At 34.5% G+C, this 22,439-nt stretch overlaps 1 non-coding gene across 1 annotated transcript; it reads left to right on the top strand.

Moving 5' to 3' along the window:
• Positions 1 to 21,503: 21,503 nt before the first annotated feature.
• On the top strand, positions 21,504 to 21,606 carry LOC143386055 (U6 spliceosomal RNA). The gene has a single exon (XR_013089537.1). It is a non-coding gene; the product is annotated as a U6 spliceosomal RNA (small nuclear RNA).
• The last annotated feature ends 833 nt before the right edge of the window (positions 21,607 to 22,439 follow it).

Genomic DNA, 22,439 nt, shown 5'->3' with positions numbered 1-22,439 from the left:
AAAGAAGAACAGTAACAAAAGGCATTAAATAATACAAGATGTTCAAAGGAAATTTTACAAGATAAAGTAATTTGTTTGCATGAAAAAAAAATACCAAGGTAGGGGAAAATTAAAATGTAAATAACAAAAAAATGTAGATAACAAGAGAATGGTAGCTTTAAGAACTCAAAATGATTTGTAAGTCACACTAAAAGAAATGAGACATTAAGGATAAAAGCTAAGACAAAGATAGAAGGAAAAGAAAAATTCTAAACCGGAGTAGGAAGTAAATCAAGGCAGTTCAAAATTAATGTGCTCATGAAACAACAACCAGAAACTTTGAATAATTAAGACAATAAGTAAAATAAGCAATAGTTTATATGTAATCTGGTAATATATTTTCATATAGTACAAAAAATAAGCTTATAATGCTAAGGTAATGGATCATGAAATGCCAATAAGTTAAAAGCTGGCAATGGGAGTTCTTGAAGCTTCTAAATGAGGTCACCATATGGTCCCTGGCAGACATTCTCAGGGACCCTGTCTTGGTCAGCTTGTCCCTGTTCTTGTCCCTGTTCCTTCTGAGGTACTGTTAGGTTTGGGGGGATACAGCCTTCAGCAAGCACTGCCTCCCATCAGTCTAGATCAAGCTGAAAGTGAGAGTCTCTCCTTAGACCTTGGCACTTCCCACCATTGCAACATGAATCCTGAGGACCCCAGGGTTTCCACAGGCTTCTCCTTTCAGCTCACAAACATGATAGAGGACCTTTCTGAGTTTGAGAAACCAATTAAGAATGAAAAGATAGATGATAGAGAAGAGAAATAGCATATTGGAAATTAACCAAGAAAGACACAAATCCATTTGTCGAGAATAAAGATAAAATCTTTAAGACTATAAAACAGAAAAGACATAAATAAAAAGAACAATAAAGAGACTGACAGCATCATTTTTTTTTCAGAGTAACAGGCATGAGTTTATTAGAAGGGGAGAAGAGAAAAAGGATATACTCAAGGGAGAGTGTGGGTCCTCTCAGAGAGGAGAGGGACATTGTGTGCTTTTTCACTCCAGTATTGAGGATCCCAAAGAAATTTCCAGATGGTCCCACCCAGGTCCACTTCTTGACTTTTAATTGACAGCAAGGTGACATCACACTGTCAAGTCCCCAACAACACCACTTTTTTAAAAAAAAAATAAAAAAAAACAGATTCTAGAAAATAGGCAGTTTTTATAAAATAGAAGAACAAGACTGTTTTAATAATATATATGTATCTAAAATATAACCTGATAAAATATATAGAAGGTGCTTGTGAAACTTATGATTTTTTTGACTTTCTGATGGTGTGAAGAAAATATACTGTCAGTAGAATCCATAGTTGCAGTTTTGAATTTTGTTTTTTTCACTGGTTAGCAGTGTGTGGTACCATACTCTGATGTGATACCCAGGGCTGTATCAGTGAACAGCCTGCCATCACAACTGATACTCAACAGTAATGGTGCTGCTAAAATGTTTGGTAGAAAAGGTGTATTAAAGAGATTAAAAGGATGTTTTCAGTGTACAGTGGGTTTAAGGGGACATCCAACCCAATGTGATAAATCCAGGAGTACACATGCAAATGCTGGACCTGAATGGGAGGAAAAAAAAATCATAATTGTGGTAGAATGATTTATTACAGACTTCTTAAAGCAGCTAAATTGAGAAAACACAAAGCAAGCAATGATTCGGAAGATCAGAAAAATACAAGCAACATGATCAAACTAGTAGACATATATAAAACTCCATAAGCAACATTTATTTTAATTGTTACATGAAACTTTTTTGAAAGACTGTCCCTATGCTAGGCCATAAAAGAGTTAATATTATGTTGCAACAATAAATGTCATATAAACTATGTTCTGCTGCTAAATGTGATGAATTTACCAAAAGAAAGGTTTTATAAATCCCACATATCTGGAAACAAAATAACCTATACTAAAGAGTTTTAGGGTTTAAAAAATTGCAAGAAAAATTAAATGTTAATAGAATTGTACGAAAAATATAGCATTTCCAAATATTTGTAGAAACTGCTAAAACCATGCTCCAAAGAAAATTTAAAAATTTAATGAGAATGAAGTGAGATACTTTGTAGTTATAAAAGAAATAACATTTCAAGAAGATAAAAGAAATTATGAATGATTTTAGTTAATGCCATACTTTTAAAGGATATTTAACAATAACAAAAAAGTTACATACGATCAAGTTGACAAATTTATAATTGTTACAGAAAATTTTAATGCATCTTTATCAGAAAGTGATATATTATCATTGATTAAATCAGGGTTCAATCATACAATTTTGTCATACTTTGTAATTTTAAATGTTCATTGTAGCTCTATATTTATATACAATAATTTTCATGGCACATTTAAAGGAAAGAGCATAAATTAATGTCAGTTTATGTGCATATATATGTGTGTGCATATGTGTTGTAGAAACAAAAATCTACCTACCTACTTGGGACACTGAGGCAGAAGGATCCAATTTTCATTGCCAGCCTGGGCAATAGTGATAACTTGTCTCAAATTATTAAAATGGGTGGATGGTGGCTGGGGATGTTGTTATTTGGTAACAGCCCCTTAGCTCAATCCCCAGTACTGCAAAACAAAGCAACAACAACAAAATAATAATAATATAAAAAATTATAAATTCTTGATGGTGGGATTATGGTTATTTTATACTTCCTTTTATATATCTTAAGTATATTACTTTTCCAGTGATTATGTATTAATTTTTATATTCTGAAAAGATCAAAGAATAACAATATTTTGGAGGAAAAAAATGCTCCTTCATGTTACAGAATTTCCTTATAAGAGTTTTTTATTTTTATTTTTATTTTTATTTTTATTTTGAGAGAGAGAGAGAGAAAATTTTTTTAATATCTATTTTTTTTCAGTTTTTCGGGGAACACAACATCTCCATCTTTATGTGGTGCTGAGGATCGAACCCAGCTTTCCGTGCATGCCAGGCAAGCACCATTCCACTTGAGCCACATCCTCAGTCCCAAGAGTTTTTTTTTAATATATAATTCTTAATCTCTTTATAGTTAGATGCACTTTTTTCATCCATATTCCCTAATTCTTCATGAAATTCTTCCCATAACATAATTTGGTTATCTTGGAAATGCCAAATAAATGGGATCATATACTCCATAACCTTTTGAGATTGGCTTCTGTCACTTAACAGAATGTCCTTACTTCATCACAGTTATTGCATATACCAGTAGTTCATTCCTCTTTATTACTGAATTGTATTCCACGGTATGATGTACCACAATTTTTCTAGCCATTCACTTACTGATAAATACAAATATCCATTTTTTAAAAAAATATTTATTTTTTAATTGTAGTTGGACATAATACCTTTTTAAATTTATTTTTAAATGTGGTACTAAGGATTGAACACAAGACCTCATACCTGCTAGGCAAGCACTCTACCACTGAGCCACAGCTCCAGCTCACAAATGTCCATTTTTTAATTAAATTAAAAAATAATAACTTTATTTTATTTATTTATTTTTATGTGGTTGCTAGGATCAAACCCAGTACATCACATGTGCAAGACAAGTGCTATACCACTGAGCCACAATCCCAGCCCCCAAATATCCATTTGTATTAATACTTCTCTCAGTAAATCTTTTTATACTAATTATAAAGTAATCACAAATCTGTATAAATAAAATGAACCATTTTTTCATGGTGAATTTGCTTTTGTTTCTACTATCATTATTCAAAATATTAAAATATGATATTAAATAGTTAATATTTTAAACTTCCTTTTTCTTATTTAATTTTCTGATTATATTTTATAAATCTATGCCTATTGTTGGCACAGTAATGGTGACCCCTACTTCATTAATGCCTACAAATGGTAAAGATATGTTGTACTAAAAATACTTTTAACTGATCCTGCTTCACCATATCTCAACACAGATTAATTTTCTACAAGCCTTTTAGACCTCATTTTATGTTTAATGACCAAAGTGTATACACAGCATAAATGTACCTGATAATTCTTTATGTTTATTTTAAGAAAATCTCCTCTTGCTGGTGAGTGCCCAAGGAGCTGGCATTGCTTATAGGACAAGCACAATAAGGAACTTAAACATCCACTGCAAAGGAAACTTAAGCATCCACATCTCTGCATCCCAGGATGTTCTGAGGAAGTCCTTCCTGAGGTTCTGTTGAAGGAGTAAACAGGACCAACATGCCTGCTTGGAAAAGCATACTCATTACTATATTCTTTTCCAGCTGTCAGCTCTCTACAGTGGAGGGATCCATCTAAAGCATCAAATCCTTGATGAGCTTATGGTAGAATTAAGGACTATCTTCAGATAGGCAGAGTAAGGCTAAGGGTGGCTGCTAAACAAGGTAAGAATCCCATGCTATATCCACAAAGAATAATAAGAAGGTGATGCAAAAGCTCAGTCACCTAAGAGAAGTGTCACTTCAGACCCTGTTTGGGAAGGATTGAAAAGAGAGATCCGAGGTAAATCTTTAGGAAGAAATAACAGTAGGCAAGGGAGAGTCCAGGTTTGCTTGGGGAAGTGGAAGCAGGAAAGGCAGTCTCTCAAGAAGTAAGGCTATCCAGTTAGGCTAATACATTTCTAGAGGTAAACTGCTCAGCAGGCAGTCAAGAAAAACTCAGAGACATTCACTTTGAAATGCAAAATTGTGGAGCTTGGGTAGCCAGCCATAACTGGACTCTGGTTCCTGACTACTCTTAATGAAAAGACTCAAGAAATATCACTTCATAATAAAAATCCACACTGCAAATCTCTCTTGGGAAGAATCTTGAATTACTTGACTGCTAAGACCCCATCTAACCCAAAGATTATGATTTTAAGGTATTAAATATTGACAGACAAATAACATGGACTCAATAAATTTTTGCCCAAATGAACTGAACTGAAATTAATTCAGGAAGTAAAAGGGTCTCTATTTTATGACTTCAGTTTGTCTACTTTTCACAAAGAGCTGGATGAACTTCCTTTTCTTTCAAAGTCTTACATTTGCTCACCGCATTTCCCTGAGAAAATCTGCAAGGTAGAGCTCATCCTACTAAGTATATTTGAAAGGGCAAATTGCCTTCAATGATTTATTTTTTAGTTTCCTTTCCCTAATGTTATCATTATAAACATAGAGTTTTCATCTCTTATCTAAAAATAAATTACCTGAACTTGATTGCATATAGGTTCATAGAATAATGAACATGGATTTTTACTTAACATATATCCATTTGTTTTCTTGCAAAGATACTTTATGATTTATGTTCCTTAATGGCTTACTTATTTGAAAAAAAAATTCATGAAAGTATCAATGAGTTTTCTTCAATTGATTAAAATACTATATATTTCTTTCTCCAGTTCAGACATCTTTGTCTTTGATCCTTTAGTGAGGAGGTAGAAAAGAGAATTATTATAGAAGATGAATGAAACACATGATGGACAAAGGATTGTAGAAGTAATAAAAAAGATTTTTTAACTTCAAAAATAAGTCAGAAAATGTAAGAATGTTTGTATAAGGAAACAAAATCTCACTTTAGCAAAAATTTATGAGTTTAATACATATTATATATTCTGACCAGAGGAACCACATTTACTTATGATCAGGAATCCTCTGATAATATTCTTTCTAATGGTCTTCTGAAGTAAACTCAGCAAGACACTTGCTGTTCATAGTTACCCTAAGAATATCAAAATATCAAATTTTCAGTAGATACACTGCATATTACTGTTATAAATTACTTTATTGCCTCTTTTATTTTATCCACTTTTTTATATCTATAAGATGATCTAGGTATTATCAAAATGGATTATATATTCAATTATTAGCATCCAGAAATTACTTTCTATTACTTTTAATGATTTGAACATTTTTAATAAATGAGCAGGGCATATAATTATTATCTTTTTTAATAATATGAAAATAGAAAGCATATTTACTAATAGATTAGACAACTTACTTTTCTTACCATGTTTGTTTTAGTTTGATAAGAACATTTTTATTGATTTGATAATTTTTGCAAAACTCATTTAAGACTTGCTTTCACCTTCTCTACTCAAATAATGTAGCTATACTATAATGTAATTAGGAAAACCTCAAGAGACAGTGGTTATTTCTTATCATTAATATGAAGTGAGTATCTTGCCTTACTTTCAGTTCACAATTTTTTAAAAATTTATTTACCTGTAATAAGACTGCAAAGAAATCAAAGCTTAAAAGATATTTCCCCTATATAATTTTTTAAGTAGGCATATATAGAAAGTTGCCAAGTCATAAAAGGATTATATTTCAAGTGGGTTGTAGAGGACTTGGGGCATATTTTCTTAGAAACAATGTTGTAAATGATGTTCAGATGCTCTGCTGATTTACGAATGTGCTTATCACAGAAATGCTGCATATATTATAGAATACATACTACCACTCTTTTCAGTAAATAAAATAAAAAGTAGAGGTTGAAATAAAATTTTATTTAATTTATGTACTATGCTTGAAGTAAATCCAGTTTAATTAGGGATATTTATCAGGGTAATTTTAAAAGACACACGAGTCACTGTCTTTTCAAACATCTACTTTGAAAAAATTCTATACCACATTATTGTTTTCATATATTAAGTAGTAAATCTCACTGGATAAAATTGTGGGAATATGAAAAATGGGGAAAAAATATCAAAACACTTTCTCCTTAAAAATAACCTTTCTTATGATGATAGCAGTAGTTATCTGTTGCTTTGTAACAAAACACTTCTTGAAATCAATAAACATTGATTAGTTTATTGTTTATGAGTTTATATATCTAGAATGGCTTACCAGAATGATGCTTTTTAAAAAAAATTATTATTTTATTTTATTTCTACCTAACCCTATTATTAAATATTACAAAATAGAAATACAAATATAAACTCCATTTCTTTATTGTCCTATAATTAAACAACAAAACTCTATGATGACATACTCAAAAACATCTCTTTTTCTATTGTATTTTTTATTTTTATTTTTTAGTACCAGGAATGAACCCAGTAGCGTTTAACTACTGAGTCACATCCCCAGACCTTTTTTTATTTTTTATTTTTTGAGAGAGTCTCTCTACATTGTTGAGGCTGCCTTGTGATTCTCCTGCTTCAGCCTCCCAAGTTGCTGATATTAGAGGCATGCACCACCATGCCCAGCTAACCACATCTTTTAATCAGCAAAAGTAAAAATAAAACTTCTTAGTTTTTCCTGTGTTCTTTACACCTGTCAAACAGTATACCTTACTTCAGTTGAGCTTATAGTATATGATAATAATTTTAAAGGCACAACAGAACAAGTCACTTTATCTTGCAAAAAAATTTAAATTCATGTTGAAAAATCTTTGAGGAAGAGATTTTCATCTTGAGGTAGAAGGGGTCTCCTAAAGTCCAGATACAGAAGCACTTGTTTCCCCTTCCATTTTCAGGCTTGGTCAAGTGATGTACTGCTGTGAGTCAGAAGTATCCTGCACTGTGATGTACTGCTGTGAGTCAGAACTATCCAGGCAGCTCTGAATTCAGGCAGAACAGTCAGCCCCAAACCCTGCCTTGTTCTTCCAGGACCTACAGACAGCCTGAACTCATGAGCTCAGAACCCAGCTTCTCATTAGTGCTACTAGGTGCTGGAGAGATTCCCCAGGGTGTTTTTCAGAGCATTTAAAGAATAAAAGTACACATATGAACAACAGTTGGGGGCATTATCTAAAATATTGAGACCAGTTCCACCATTTTTAATAATAACTTTAATAACAAATCTATATTATATATAGATTAAAGTTATTTTTCTTATCAAGGAATGTTTCTTTTAACCTAAATTGTTCTTCTATGCCTTCAGTCATAACCCACCACCTCCACATTCCTGTCCTTGAAGTGCTGAGCACTGAACTGAGCATCTCACAGGTCAGTCTAGTGCTCTACCACTGAGTCACACCCCCGATGGTTTCAGTTTTAAAATGAGTCATGTTAAGACTATGGGTAAATCTTAACATGGGAAGTCAGCATGTAATTGAAAGATAGCAGGTAAGTGCCTTAAATTTTAGAACACAGTACTGTTCCTGTGCATCTTTCCAGAGCTACTTCTCAGAGAAAAAACTACAGCACATTCAGGGGACTGTAGAAATAGAGAAGAACCAGAGCACACAGTGTGGGCCCATTCTTTTCTGTCTTCCTTACTGTTTTTACCAGAAGGGTTACTAAGAAGGCAAAGTCACTTACTCTTTGACAAACAATAGTGAAGGCACTTAAAGGTATTTGAACAACAGCCTGTCTGTGCTTTTCATTGAAACACTAATCTTATAGAATATTAAAACCCTTAATGTGTTATAAAATTTTTAATGCAGTTTATTTTAGTATTGGATATGGAACACATGGGTGTTTTACCATGGTGCCACATTACCTAGTTCTTTTTATTTTGAGACAGAATCTCACTAAGTTACCAAGTCTGGTCTCAAACATGGGATCCTCCTGTCTCATCCTCCCTACTTGCTGGGATCACAGGTGTATACTACCACACCAGCTATATCATGCATTTTATACATCCCTAGTCATTTATTTACCTATTTATTTATTTATGTTGTAGATGGAAACAATACCTTTATTTATTTTTATTTTTTATTTGTTAGTGCTGAGGATAGAGCCAAGTGCCTCTTACATGCTAGGCAAGCACTCTTCCACTACAATGAGCTACAACTCCACCCCCTGTAGTTCTAGACATTTGAAAACTTCTGATGAAAGCACTATTGCCTTTTGGCATTAAAGGACTGAAACCAAATTCTTTGATATCTTATCTCAAGAAATAAAAGAAATGTGAAAACTTCCTACAGTGGAATTTCACTGCAGCATTATTAGAGAACATAACTGAATGGTCACAGAGGCATTTGCTCTTTCAACCTATGTTTTGACTGTTTGGGAAACACAGAAGGAAGAGGTTAAAAAGATGTGACCCTAAAAATAAACAAGTAACTAAGCCTCTAAATAGCAACCGGCAAAAGAAATATTCAGTATTTCAAAAGCATCTTAAGAGTAAAGTAGTAAAATAATTTTGATATCTCAGGACATCCAGGAAACACAGTTTGCATTGAAAACATCCAAATGCTTGCTTCTGAACTTTTAGATTTTAACTCTAAATCTTCAATGATAAAATTTGATCCTTACAATTTGCACATCTGTTTTATATAGGAGATACAGCAGTTCGAGAAATTTTTTAATAGACTGGTATAAAGTCCGAATTCAGGATCCTCCTGCATATTGAACAACTGGCACACCAGTCCCACAGCCTTCAAAAAGTCGGATATGTACATCATCTTCCACCTCCAGCCATATTCATTCCGCATAAACTGCTGCCAGCATGAATGTCTAAGGTGCAAGAAGACGGACCTCGGAGATCTCGTCAGGACAACTGGAGTTATTTCCTTGACCCGTAAGTATTTGTAGTTATTTTATTCCATCATTCAAAAAGAAACACTCCTGTGTGACACATTTACAGTCAGCGACCTCCCATCCTCCTTCATGGAGAGGTAGTGGTTCGCACACACTCCCTTGATGGACACCACCCCTCTGTCTTCTGCTCCTAGACCCATCCACTTGCTGTCTGGGTGCATGTGCAGGAAGAAGCCTTCATTTTTTTGCAGTACAACTGCTTGGGGTCCTTGAAGTGGCTGAGCAGGAATGCGCCTGTGAGCAGAACTGGCAGCATAGCGATGCTCCAGTTGCCATGGACCCGCTGGGGGCTACAGGGCCGCTTGGGCTGACCCGCCACCACTCCTGGGCTCTGACCCCGGGGCCCAGCCCGGCTCCTCTCCTGGGCTGCAGCCTAGGCCCCAGGGTTCCTAACCTTGGGCCGCTGCGCTGTCCTGCTTGGGTTGGCTGCAGCGTATTTGGAAAAGGTTTCTTGTGCAGATTCTCTCATGGGTTGTCATCAAATTGTTTGCCAAAATTTCAACTACCTCTAATAGAGACAACTGGCAAAGAAGAACCTGCTGCCAAGGTCACTCACCTAGTCACAGGAGGCCTCGGTTCTTCCTGTCTGTTGGCCCAATATTATACTTGCCCACCATTTAGGCATCTCCTTAAGGGTGATCATACATGGCAGCATGCCTGAGCCAGTGATATAAGCCATAGATCCAGACCCCTAGATGAAAGTCACCATCTTTTATACCTAAGTTCACACAGCATATGATCACGTGTGTCATATGCTATTAGTCACTCAAACTAAGCCTGAACATTAAGGCAAGGGACAACACAAGGCCATTAATTCTAGGAGGTAAGGATTATTGTGGTCCCACTTGAAAGGTGGTATCACAATGCCATGTTTCTTATGGGTCCTCTTTTGATAAATTCCTATATGCTATTGTCCCATCAAATTATATAAGAACAGTTTATTTTATCAATCCTTCTCATAATTATTATTTTATTTGCTAGAACTGTATTGTATGTTGTTGACATTTTATATTGTTTCCAAATAATGTGTTATTAAAAAATTCTAATGATAAAATCTTTTACATAAAACTTTTCTATCTGCACAGCAGGTCATTTCTTTGGGATTGAAATGTAGCTAAATTAACCCAAATCACCCAATTGTTTTCCAGTTGGTTTATCAATTCAATCACAGGAAATCAGAATATCTGTTTTGCTTCTCCGTTATTGGAGGAATTTCAGGGGTCTAAAGTTAATAGCTGAGTGTGATGGTGTACATCTCTAATCCCACTGACCTAGGATGCTAAGTCTGGATGCTAAGTCTGATCAGCTCAAGGCCCACCTCAGCAACATGGGTACCCTGTCTCAAAACAAAAAAGAAACATAGAAAAAGGATGGGTGCTGTAGATCAGTGGTAAAGTGCCCCTAGGTTTCATCCCCATTACCAAAACAAAACAACACAAAGGAAACAATAATGCTAATTTTTATTTTCATATTAATTTCCCTTTTCCTTGATTCCTTATATTACTAACTTTGCTGTTTAAAGGAGCAATCCCAATTGTATGTTTTTGTATCTAGAAGAGAAGAAAGAGGAGGTATATAATTAGGAAGAAGTGCTTTCCTGAGTTAAATGAGAAGTGGGAAGGAATTTAGAGGGGTGAGAATATACAACTGAGAGTGAGGGATGGATATTGATTTATTGAGGGACTGGAGGGAAAGATGAGAGGAAGGAAACCAGCATGTGCTCTCCCCTCATTCACATCTGCACAATCCAGAACAAGGTGGTTGGTGGGAGAAGAGAGAGGGGAATGTAATTCCCTATGACTTTCTCCAGGATACCATCATGTCTTTCCTCTATTGAGAGAGAAGAGAATGGGAGAAAAAAAAAACATGCAAATCCCTTCTTCAGTTCAGAACAGTTATAAATTCTTTTCCTTTTCCCTTCTCAGTTCTTTTGCTTTTACTTTCTTTTCATTTTCTGTTTCAAAACTGATTTCCTATGGTAAAATTATGACAAATTAGGAATAATCTTTGGATAAAAGTGTACCCCATAAATAAGAGTAAGATGAAATAATTCAAGGAACTGATTTAGTGCCTCTTTACATTTGTTAAGCTCACCATTTTCTTTGATAAAATAATCTCTTTTTTTACTAAAAATTTGTGGTTTTGTCCAGAGATGATAAGTTTTCTAAGAGTACTGAATGGTGAATTATCTATTTTTATCACTGGTTCTACAGTGTCCTGGAACTATCTCTATGTTATGGTTTCCTGAAATTCATGTCTGACTGAAATAATCTACTTATAAATCATATTTCTCTTACTAGAATATAAGTCTGGCCAGGGATCTAATCTTATACATCATTAATTCTCAGATTAATACTCAGAATACCTACCACATTGCTTAGTATATAAATATTTGTTGATCCATTAAATGATGTAGTTGGGAATTTGAATGCCAGATTTAATATATTTTTATAAGAAGTTTTTAAATATGAAAAATAATGAAAACCTTCCATTGCAACTGTTTTCATCAGATGTTTGGGTAGCAAAGCAGACTTACAGACTTTCTGAAAATTATACATGACTAGAAATACATCTGATAATGTTGTGACAGAATATACTTAACATATAAAATATATTCTGGAGGTATAATTTTTATTCATTCATTTTAAAAAAAGTTTTTTTACTTTAATATTTTACCTTTTATTGGTGGATATTCATTATACACAAAGTTGGATTTTTAATTAATATTCATGCTACACACATTAAAACAGTATAATTTGATCAATTTCATTCCCCCATATATCCCCTTTTCCTCCTCCTCTCTCTCTCTGATCCCCATCTTCTAGTCTACTAGTCTACCTTCTATTCTTTTATTAATTTGTTTTAATTAGTTACAGGTAACAGCAGAATGTATTTTGACATATTTACTCAAATGGAACACAACTTCTCATTACCCTGGCTGTATATGATGAAGTCACACCAGTAGTGTAATCATATAGACTATATATATGGAGATATATATATGGCTATATATATGGTAATAATATCTGTCTCATTCTATCATCATTCCCATTCTCACAACCCCATCCCTCCCCTCATTGAGGAATGCACAATCCAAAGTTTTTTTGTTCTTCCTTATCTGCCCCCACTCCCCACATATGGATCAGCATTCGCTTATCAGAAAGCATTTGACCTTCGGTTTTTTGAGATTGGCTTATTTCACTTAGCATGATGTTCTCTAGTTCCATTCATTTACCTGAAAAAGCCATAACTTCATTTTTCTTTAAGGCTGAGTAATATTCCATTGCATTGTGTATATGTACCATATTTTCTTTATCCATCATCTGTTGAAGGGCATCTAGGTTCGTTCCATAGTTTAGTTATTGTAAATTGGACTTCTAAGAACATTGATGTGGTTGCATCACTATAGTATGCTGGTTCTAAATCCTTTGGGTATAAATCTAGGAGTGGGATATCTGGGTCAAATGGTGGTTCCATTCCAAATTTTCTGAGGAATTTCTATACTGCTTTCTGAAGTGGTTGCACCAATGTGCAGTCCCACCAGCAATATATGAGTGTCCCTTTTTCTCCACATCCTCTCCAACACTTACTATTGTTTGTATTCTTGACGATTTCCATTCTGACTGGATGTGGGGACAAGTGCATGAAGTCCTGCATACATGGCATATGTTAAGGGTGTTTGAGTGGCAAACCACTCCCCTGTGCTAGGTGTGTGAGTGGCAAACCACTTACACCCTAGGCACAGCCCTTGACGTGAGGCTATGTGTTGCAGTCCCTGTGCTTTCATGGCCCACTCCTTGATTGGGTGCTGCAAGTACAGTTAGCCATAAATTGTATTGGTGGCTGCCTGTAATCTGTCTAACTACTGCCTAAGTATATATACATGGTAATTGCACAATAGAATCAGACTTGCTTCCTCCTTGGTCTCCAGAGGTCTTGATTAGCAATTCCACAGCCACACTCTCCTCTACCCTATTCCATGGACCTCCTCACTGGATGAGAGAGAGCCTATGCAACAGAAGTGAGATGAAACCTTAGAGTGGTTTTCATTTGCATTTCTCTAATTGCTAGAGATGATGAATATTTTTCCATATGTTTGCTGATTGATGGTATTTCTCCTGTAAAGTGTATGTTCAGTTTCTCAGTCCATTTATTAATTGGCTTATTTGTATTTTTGGTGGGGTTTTTTTGAGTTCTTTATATGTTCTGGAGATTAGTGATCTATCTGAGGTGTGTTTGGTAAATATATATATATATGTATATATACATACATATATATATTTTCCATTCTGTAGGTCTCTCTTAACGTTATTGTTTCCTTCTAAAAAAAAGATTTTTAAACATCTACTTGATATACATATTTGTTGTGACAGGCAAAAAAACATAAGGTTTTATTTCATTGGCTGTAGGGGACCTTTGACAGATTCTAGATGCCATGTGTTTAATGCTTTTGGATATGAGAATATGGAGGGAGTGACTTAGAAATTTTTTTCTATAAGGATATAGTGGATTAAATTGTCATTGACAATAAGGTGAGGTTAAAATATAGCTGGCTAAGAAGAAAAGTGGGCAAGTAAGTACTTCTAAACCATTCTGATGGCACTACTAATAAACAATTCAATAGACAGATTTATCGACAGAATATTGGGCCGGTTCCCAATACCCGCGTTCCACATCCTGGAAACTGCAGGCCCAGAGTGTAGCTTGAACTGCGGAGAGGTATCACACTGGGGAAGGCCTGTCTGGCAGGAGAAGCAAGGAGACTAGACGCCAGGAATAAACCTAAGTGAACAGGATTGGAGAGACACCAGGTGGGGGAGGAGGGAGCAACCTCACATGGATTGTTTCCTACAGCCCGAGGGCAAAATCTTAGTCCAGAAAGCACATCTACATATACTTGAAGTGAAGAAAATGGAAGCCTAACAGTGCTTTTTTTTAATTGTAATTTTTATTTTACTTTATTTTATTATTTTTTTTAATCATCTCTTCTTTTTCTTTTCTACTCTTTTTTTCACTTTCTTTCTTCTCTCACTCTCTCTTTCTTGGTTTGCTTCCTTACTTTTTTCTATCTTTCCTCCCAAGCATGACAGCTCTGATTACATGTAATTTACTAAATGCAAATAGATGAATGTTACAAGACGGTCTATAGTCCACCTAAGCTCTTAACTACCCCCAAGTACTCCTGTCTATTCTCTTGTTAATATCCACCTGCATTTGAGCAAACCCCCAAAAAAGCTAAGATATACTAACCTCCATACCATTACAACTCCCGACCTCAACATAAAATCCTAAGTTCTAACCTCAATTCTCTATATGCCATCAAAATCTGTAGGCCTTTAATGAAACTAATGAATTTACCTTAAATCACAATTAAATCCAATATCTCTAAACATTGTCTCTCAACCCAAAGGAGAGATCTTGGAGTTATACAAAACCAAAACAAATTTATAGGAGAAAATAATAACACAACAGTCAAACAGAGCTGGAAAGAAACATGAGCACCACGAAAAAAAGAAAGAAAAGGATCACAAACAATGCAGGGCAGCTTAAATTTACAGGAGATGCTAGATGCATCAGAAAAATGGTCAAATAAAGAACTCAAGGCATATCTGAGACAGATGGAATGTAATCTTAAAGAGATCAATAGACAGCAAAGGCAAGCAATGAAAGAACACCCCGACAATGAATTACACAAATTCAAAAAGCAAATGAACAATTCTACAGGGATATAGAGGTTATAAAAAAAAAACCAGAAATCCTAGAAATGAAGTATAAACCAAATTGAAAAATCAAATGAAAGTATCACCAGTAGAGTAGACCAAGTAGAAAACAGAACATCAGACAATGAAGACAAAATATATCATTTTGAAAAGAGTCTAGTCAACTCAGAAAGGTTGTTAAGAAATCATGAGCAAAACATCCAAGAGATATGGGATATCATAAAAAAAAAATTTAAGAGTCATTGGGATAGAGGAAGGTATAGAGGTCCAATCTAAAGGAATGAGAAATCTGTTAAATGAAATAATTTTAGAAAACTTTCCAGACATGAAGAATGAAATGGATTTACAAATACTAGAAGCCTACAGGACACCAAACATACAGAATCACAATAGACCAACTCCAAGACACATTGTTACGAAGATATCCAACAAACAGAACAAGGAGAGAATATTAAAAGCTACAAGAGAAAGGAGGCAGATTACATTTAAGGGTAAACCAATTAGGTTAATGGTGGATTTCTCAACACAGACACTGAAAGTGAGAAGATACTGGAACAATGTTTTTCAAATGCTGAAAGATAATGGGTGTGAACCAAGAGTTTTGTATCCAGTGAAACTAAGCTTCAGGTTTGACAATGAAATAAAAATCTTCCATGATAAACAAAAGTTAAAAAAATTTGCAGCCAGAAAACCAGCAGTGCAAAGCATTTGGGGCAAAACACTTCACGAAGAGGAAATGAAAAACAACAACAAAAACAACAGTGGGCAGTACCTCAGTAAAGGGGGGGATGGAAAACTAAACAAAGAGGAAAAACAAACCAAATCTTAAAAATAATTAAATAAATAAACAAGCATGTCTGGAAGTACAAGCCATATATATATAGTAACCCTAAATGTTAATGGCTTAAACTCACCAATTAAATGACATAGGCTAGCAACCTGGATTAAAAAAGCAAATCCAACAATATGCTGCCTTCAGGAGACTCATCTGATAGGAAAACACACACAGGCTGAAAAATAAAATTGACTTCAAGTCTAAATTACTCAAAAGTAATAAAGAAGGACACTATATACTGTTAAAGGGAACCATTCACCAACAAGACATAACAATTATCAATTTATATGCCCCAATCAATGGTGCTGCTATGTTCATAAAACAAACCCTCCTCAAGTTCAAGGGACAAATTGACCACAACACAGTAATTACAGGTGACTTCAAAAATAGACCATATATTATGCCATAGGGCAACTCTTAGCAATTATAAAGGAGTTGAGATAATACCATGCACCTTATCTTATCATAATGGAATGAAACTGGAAATCAACAATAAAAGAAGAAGGGAAAAACCCTACATCACTTGGAGAATGAACATTATGTTACTGAACAATCAATGGGTTACAGATAACATCAAGGAGGAAATTTAAAAATTCATTGAGATAAATGAAAACACAGACACAACATATCAGAATCTATGGGACACAATGAAAGCTGTTCTAAGAGTAAAATTCATTGCTTGGAGCTCATTCCTCAAAAAAAGGAAAAACCAACAAATAAATGACTCACACTTCATCTCAAAGCCCTTGAAAAAGAAGAGCAAAACAACAGCAAATGCAGTAGAAGGCAAGAAATAATTAAAATCAGAGCTGAAATCCATCAAACTGAAATAAAAGAAACAATTGAAAAAATTGACAAAACTAAAAATGTCGGTTCTTCGAAAAAATAAATAAGATCGACAGACCCTTAGCTATGCTAACGAAGAGAAGAGAGAGAACTCAAATTACTAGCATACAGGATGAAAAGGCAATATCACAACAGACACTTCAGAAATACAGAAGATAATTAGAAATTATTTTGAAACATTATATGCTAATAAAATAGAAGATAGTGAAGGCATTGATAAGTTTCTTAAGTCATATGGTCTGCCCAGATTGAGTCAAGAGGATATCCTCAACTTAAACAGACCAATATCAATTGAGGAAATAGAAGAAGCCACCAAAGAATACCAACCAAAGAAAAACCCAGGACCAGATGGGTATACAGCAGAGTTTTACAAAACCTTTAAAGAAGAGGTAATATCAATACTTCTCAAGCTATTTCACAAAATAGAAAGAGGGAGTACTTCCAAATTCATTCTACGAGGCCAAAATCACCCTGATTCCTAAACCAGATAAGGACACTTCAAAGAAAGAAAGCTACAGACCAATATCTCTAAAGAATATAGACACAAAAATCCTCAATAAAATTCTGGCAAATCAGATACAAAAATATATCAAAAAGATTGTGCACCATGATCAAATAGGAATTATCCCTGGGATGCAAGGCTGGTTTAATATACGGAAATCAATAAATGTAATTCACCACATCAATAGACTTAAAGATAAAAACCATATGATTATCTCAATAGATGCAGAAAAAGCTTTTGACAAAATAAAACATCCCTTTATGTTCAAAACATTAGAAAAACTAGGGATAATAGGAACTTACCTCAGCATTGTAAAAGCTATTTATGCTAAGCCTCAGGCCAGCATCATTCTAAATGGAGAAAAATTGAAGGCATTCCCTCTAAAATCTGGAACAAGACAAGGATACCCTCTCTCACCACTCCGATTCAACATAGTTCTCAAAACCCTGGCCATAGCAATAAGACAGACAATAGAACTTAAAGGCATAAAAATAGGAAAAGAAGAACTGAAATTAGCACTATTTGCAGATAACATGAACCTATACCTGACGGACCCAAAATGTTCTACCAAAAAACTTCTAGAACTAGTAAATGAATTCAGCAGAGTGGCAGAATATAAAATCAACACTCATAAGTCTAAGACATTCCTGTATATCAGTGGCAAATCCTCTGAAAGGGAACTCAGGACAATCACCCCATTCACAATATCCTCAAAAAAATAAATAAAATATTTGGGAATCAACCTAACAAAAGAGGTGAAAGAACTTTATAACAAAAACTACAGAACACTAAAGAGGGAAATAGAAGAAGACTTTAGAAGATGGAAAGATATACCTTGTCTATGTATAGGCAGAATTAATATCATTAAAATGGCCATACTATCAAAAGTACTCTATAGGTTTAATGCAATGGCAATCAAAATCCCAATGGCATTCCTCCCAGAAATAGAAAAAGCAATCAGGAAATTCATCTGGAGAAATAAAAGACCCTAAGCAGGAAGAGTGAAACAGGTGGTATAGCCATACCAGATTTCAAACTATTCTATAGAGCAATAGTTACAAAAACAGCATGGTACTGGTACCAAAACAGGCAGGTGGACCAATGGTACAAAATAGAGGACACAGAGACAAATCCACAAAATTACAACTATCTTATATTAGACAAAGGTGCAAAAAGCATGCAATGGAGAAATGATAGCATCTTCAAAACATGGTGCTGGGAAAATTGGAAATCTATATGCAACAAAATGAAATTGAATCCCATTCTCTCACCATGCACAAAAGTTAACTCAAAATGGAACAAAGAACTAGGAATCAAACCAGAGACTCTGCATCTAATAGAAGAAAAAGTTGGTCCTAATTTCCATCTTGTGGGATTGAGCTCCAAATTTCTTAATAGGGCACCTATGCACAAGAGTTACAATCAAGAATCAATAAATGTGACATATTCAAACTAAAAAGTTTTTCTCAGCAAGAGAAACAATAAGTGAGGTAAATAGGGAGCCTACATCCTGGGAACAAATTTTTACTCACACTTCAGATAGAGCACTAATCTCCAGAGTATACAAAGAACACAAAAAGTTAAACAACAAAAAAAGAATAATCCAATCAACAAATGGGCCAAAGATCTAAACAGACACTTCACAGAGGAAGATATACAATCAATCAACAAGTACACACAAAAAAAATGCTCACCATCTCTAGCTATCAGAGAAGTGCAAATTAAAACCACTCTAAGATACCATCTCACTCCAGTAATAAAGGCAGCCGTTATGAAGTCAAACAATAACAAGTGCTGGCGAGGATGTGGAGAAAAAGGTACACTTGTACATTGCTGGTGGAACTGCAAACTGGTGCAGCCAATTTGGAGAGCAGTATGGAGATTCCTTGGAAAGCTGGCAATGGAACCACCATTTGACCCAGCTATTCCCCTTCTTGGACTATACCCAAAAGACCTAAAAAGAGCATACTACAAGGATATAGCTACATCAATGTTCATAGCAGCACAATTCACAATAGCTAGACTGTGGAACCAATCCAGATGCCCTTCAACAGATGAATGAATTTTAAAAATGTGGCATTTATACACAATGGAATATTACTCAGCATTAAAAAATAACAAAATCATGGCATTTGCAGGGAAATGGATGGCACTAGAGCAAATTATGCTAAGCAAAGTTAGCCAATCCTTGAAAAACAAATGCGAAATGTCTTCACTGATATAAGGGAGGTGACTCAAAACAGAGTAGGAAGAAAGAGCATGAGAAGATTACCACAAAATAAGGAAAAGAGGGAGGGAGGGAAAGGGAGGGAGAAGGGGAATTGCACGGAAGACGGAAGGAGACCCTCATGGGTTTGATGGTTTGAGGGGGAAGGGAAGGGGAAAAAAGAGAGAGAGATAAGTGTCACAGTAGAATGAGTAGAGAATAGGGATGGGAGAGGAGGGGAAGGGAGGGGGGATAGGGAGGAGAGCAGAATACAACTGACACTAGGATTGCTGTATGTATACACATGAATGTATAACCAATGTGATCCTGCAATCTGTACATGTGGAAAAATGAGAATTCATACCCTATATGAATCAAATGTATGATATGTCAAGATCATTGTATTGTCTTGAACAACTAATAAAAAAAGAAAAAAAGAAGAAAATTACCAACCTATTATTAGAAAAAAAATTTATAGCAGAGAGAGGAAAAGGAAAGAGGAGGAAAAGGAAAAGAAGGAAATACAAGGACAATAAAAATAAGGAGAGCCACGAGGAGAAGGAAAAGTGGGCAAATAACTGAAATTTTATGTATTTCTTCATTATATTTTGGGGGAATACTACACTGGTTATATATGTCATATAATATTAAAAAAACTATACTAATATGGAACCTTTATATAGTTCTCTTTACACTCATGCCTTGAAAAAAAAAAACCAGTGCTGTGTTTTGTCTCACGGCCTCATGTTAGCTTTCATTTCTTTGAAGTGCACTGAAGGCAAGTAGCTGCTGATATGGGTTTCTCCTCTAATAAGTCTCTGAAGATAATTAACACTAAAAAATATCATAAACTATGGCTTCTTTTAGCATCTCTTACCATAAATTTTTCTATGATGAGCACAGGCAATCAACAGTAATGAACCTCATTACAGGATTGAAAAAATCTTGTAGCTAGTTGATTTTTGAAGAAGCAAATCATCAGACTTTTTTTTATGTAGTATGGAGGACACACAGGACATTTAACCATCTTCAGTATTGTAATGAAATATGATATGATAGGCTTTGCTATCACTGAACCATAGCAATTTTGACAGACATAAAGAAAATGGAAAAAACCTGAGAGTATGCAGCTAAAATGCCTTTTCTGGAATAAGAGAAAGAAGGGTGATTATATGTTTAGAATATTAAGTAGTTCAATAATAATTGAAGTTTTACCAAATTTGCTCTCATGTCTGGACTTTTGCTTTATGATTTTTAATAGAATAGACTATTCTATTTTTAATGGAATAGACTATCTTAAAGTTCTAAAATTTCATAGTCTTCTAAGACTAATTTAATGTTAGGAACATCAATAGGCAAAGGGCTCTTATGTCAGGGAGTTGTACATATTTGAATCAATATGGCAGGAAGAGAATATCAGGGATTGTCCCATTTGAGTATTCTTACTCTTAGACTATGTCTCAGAAGCACTGAGTTCTATTTAACTTAAATCATATGAAACTGTCATCTGTGTATGTCAAAGATAGAGAATTTTGTATGTTTTTATTTATTATTCTAGTATCAATATAAGCAAGCCATTGCATTTTCTTTTGATTCATTTTATTTTTTGGAAAATAAAAATTTGATAACCAATTCCTTAACACACAAAGGGGTGCAACATTATACAGTGAAATATTTTGAAACACTTAGAAATATAGATACAATATAATTACTACACCATTGGAGTGTTGTGTAAAAAAGACATAGTGTTCAATATATGATAGAGGCTTTTGATACAGTACTAGAATTTTTTATTCAGCAATTGTTCTGTTTTCATATCCATCTGGATAAAATCTTCCTTTGTATAGAATCGACTTTGCCTGCAATATTCTATATCAGAGCAACCCATCTTTGTCTTTCCAACAAGATCAATCAAAACTAGAACCTATCTCACTTTGGCAGCACATATACTAAAATTGGAATGATACAGAGAAGATTAGCATGGCCCATGCACAAGGATAACACACAAATTCATGAAGCATTCCATAATTTTTAAAGCTTCCTCATAGATGATGTATTGTTGATACTGGGAATTGTTAACATTGTCTTTCTCCACAAAAGAGAAAAACATTAACACAACAGTCACAAAGAGCTGGAAAGAAACATGAGCAGCATGGAAAGATAAAAAAAGGACCATAAACAGTCCAGGACAATTCAACATTAGAAGATGTAACATTTACAGCAGAAAGAATGCCAGATAAAGATTTCAGGATATACATGGTTCAGATGATCTGGAGTCTCAAGGAAAACATTATACAGAAAATGCAGACAATGAGAGATCACTTAGAGAATTAATTATATAAACAAATCCAAGAAACAAAAGATCAATGCCATTGGGAGATAGAGGTTATACAAAAAACAAAACAAAACAAAACAAAACAAAAACAGAAATCCAGGAAATGAAGGAAAAAATAAACCAAATTAAAAACTCAAATGAGAGTATCACAGCAGATGAGATCACTTAGAAGACAGAACATCAGACAACGAAGACAAAGTATATCATCTCAAAGAGAGTGTATACAGCACAGTGAGACTGATAAGAAACCATGAGCAGAACATCCATGAAATATGGGATAGCATAAAGAGACTAAATTTAGGAGTTATTGGGATAGAGGAAAGTATAGAGGTCCAAACCAAAGGAATGAATCTCTTCAATGAAATAATATTAGAAAACTTTCCAGACATGAAGAATGAAATGGAAATTTGTTTTCTAGAACCCTACAGGACACCAAATGTGCAAAATCACAAGAGATCCACACCAAGACACATTTTAATGAAAATGCCCAACATCCAGAACAAGGAAAGAATTTTAAAAGCCACAAGAGA

The sequence above is a fragment of the Callospermophilus lateralis genome, chromosome 12, assembly GCF_048772815.1.
Source record: "Callospermophilus lateralis isolate mCalLat2 chromosome 12, mCalLat2.hap1, whole genome shotgun sequence".
NCBI lineage: Eukaryota > Metazoa > Chordata > Mammalia > Rodentia > Sciuridae > Callospermophilus > Callospermophilus lateralis.
This window is presented reverse-complemented; position numbering and strand designations above follow the sequence as displayed.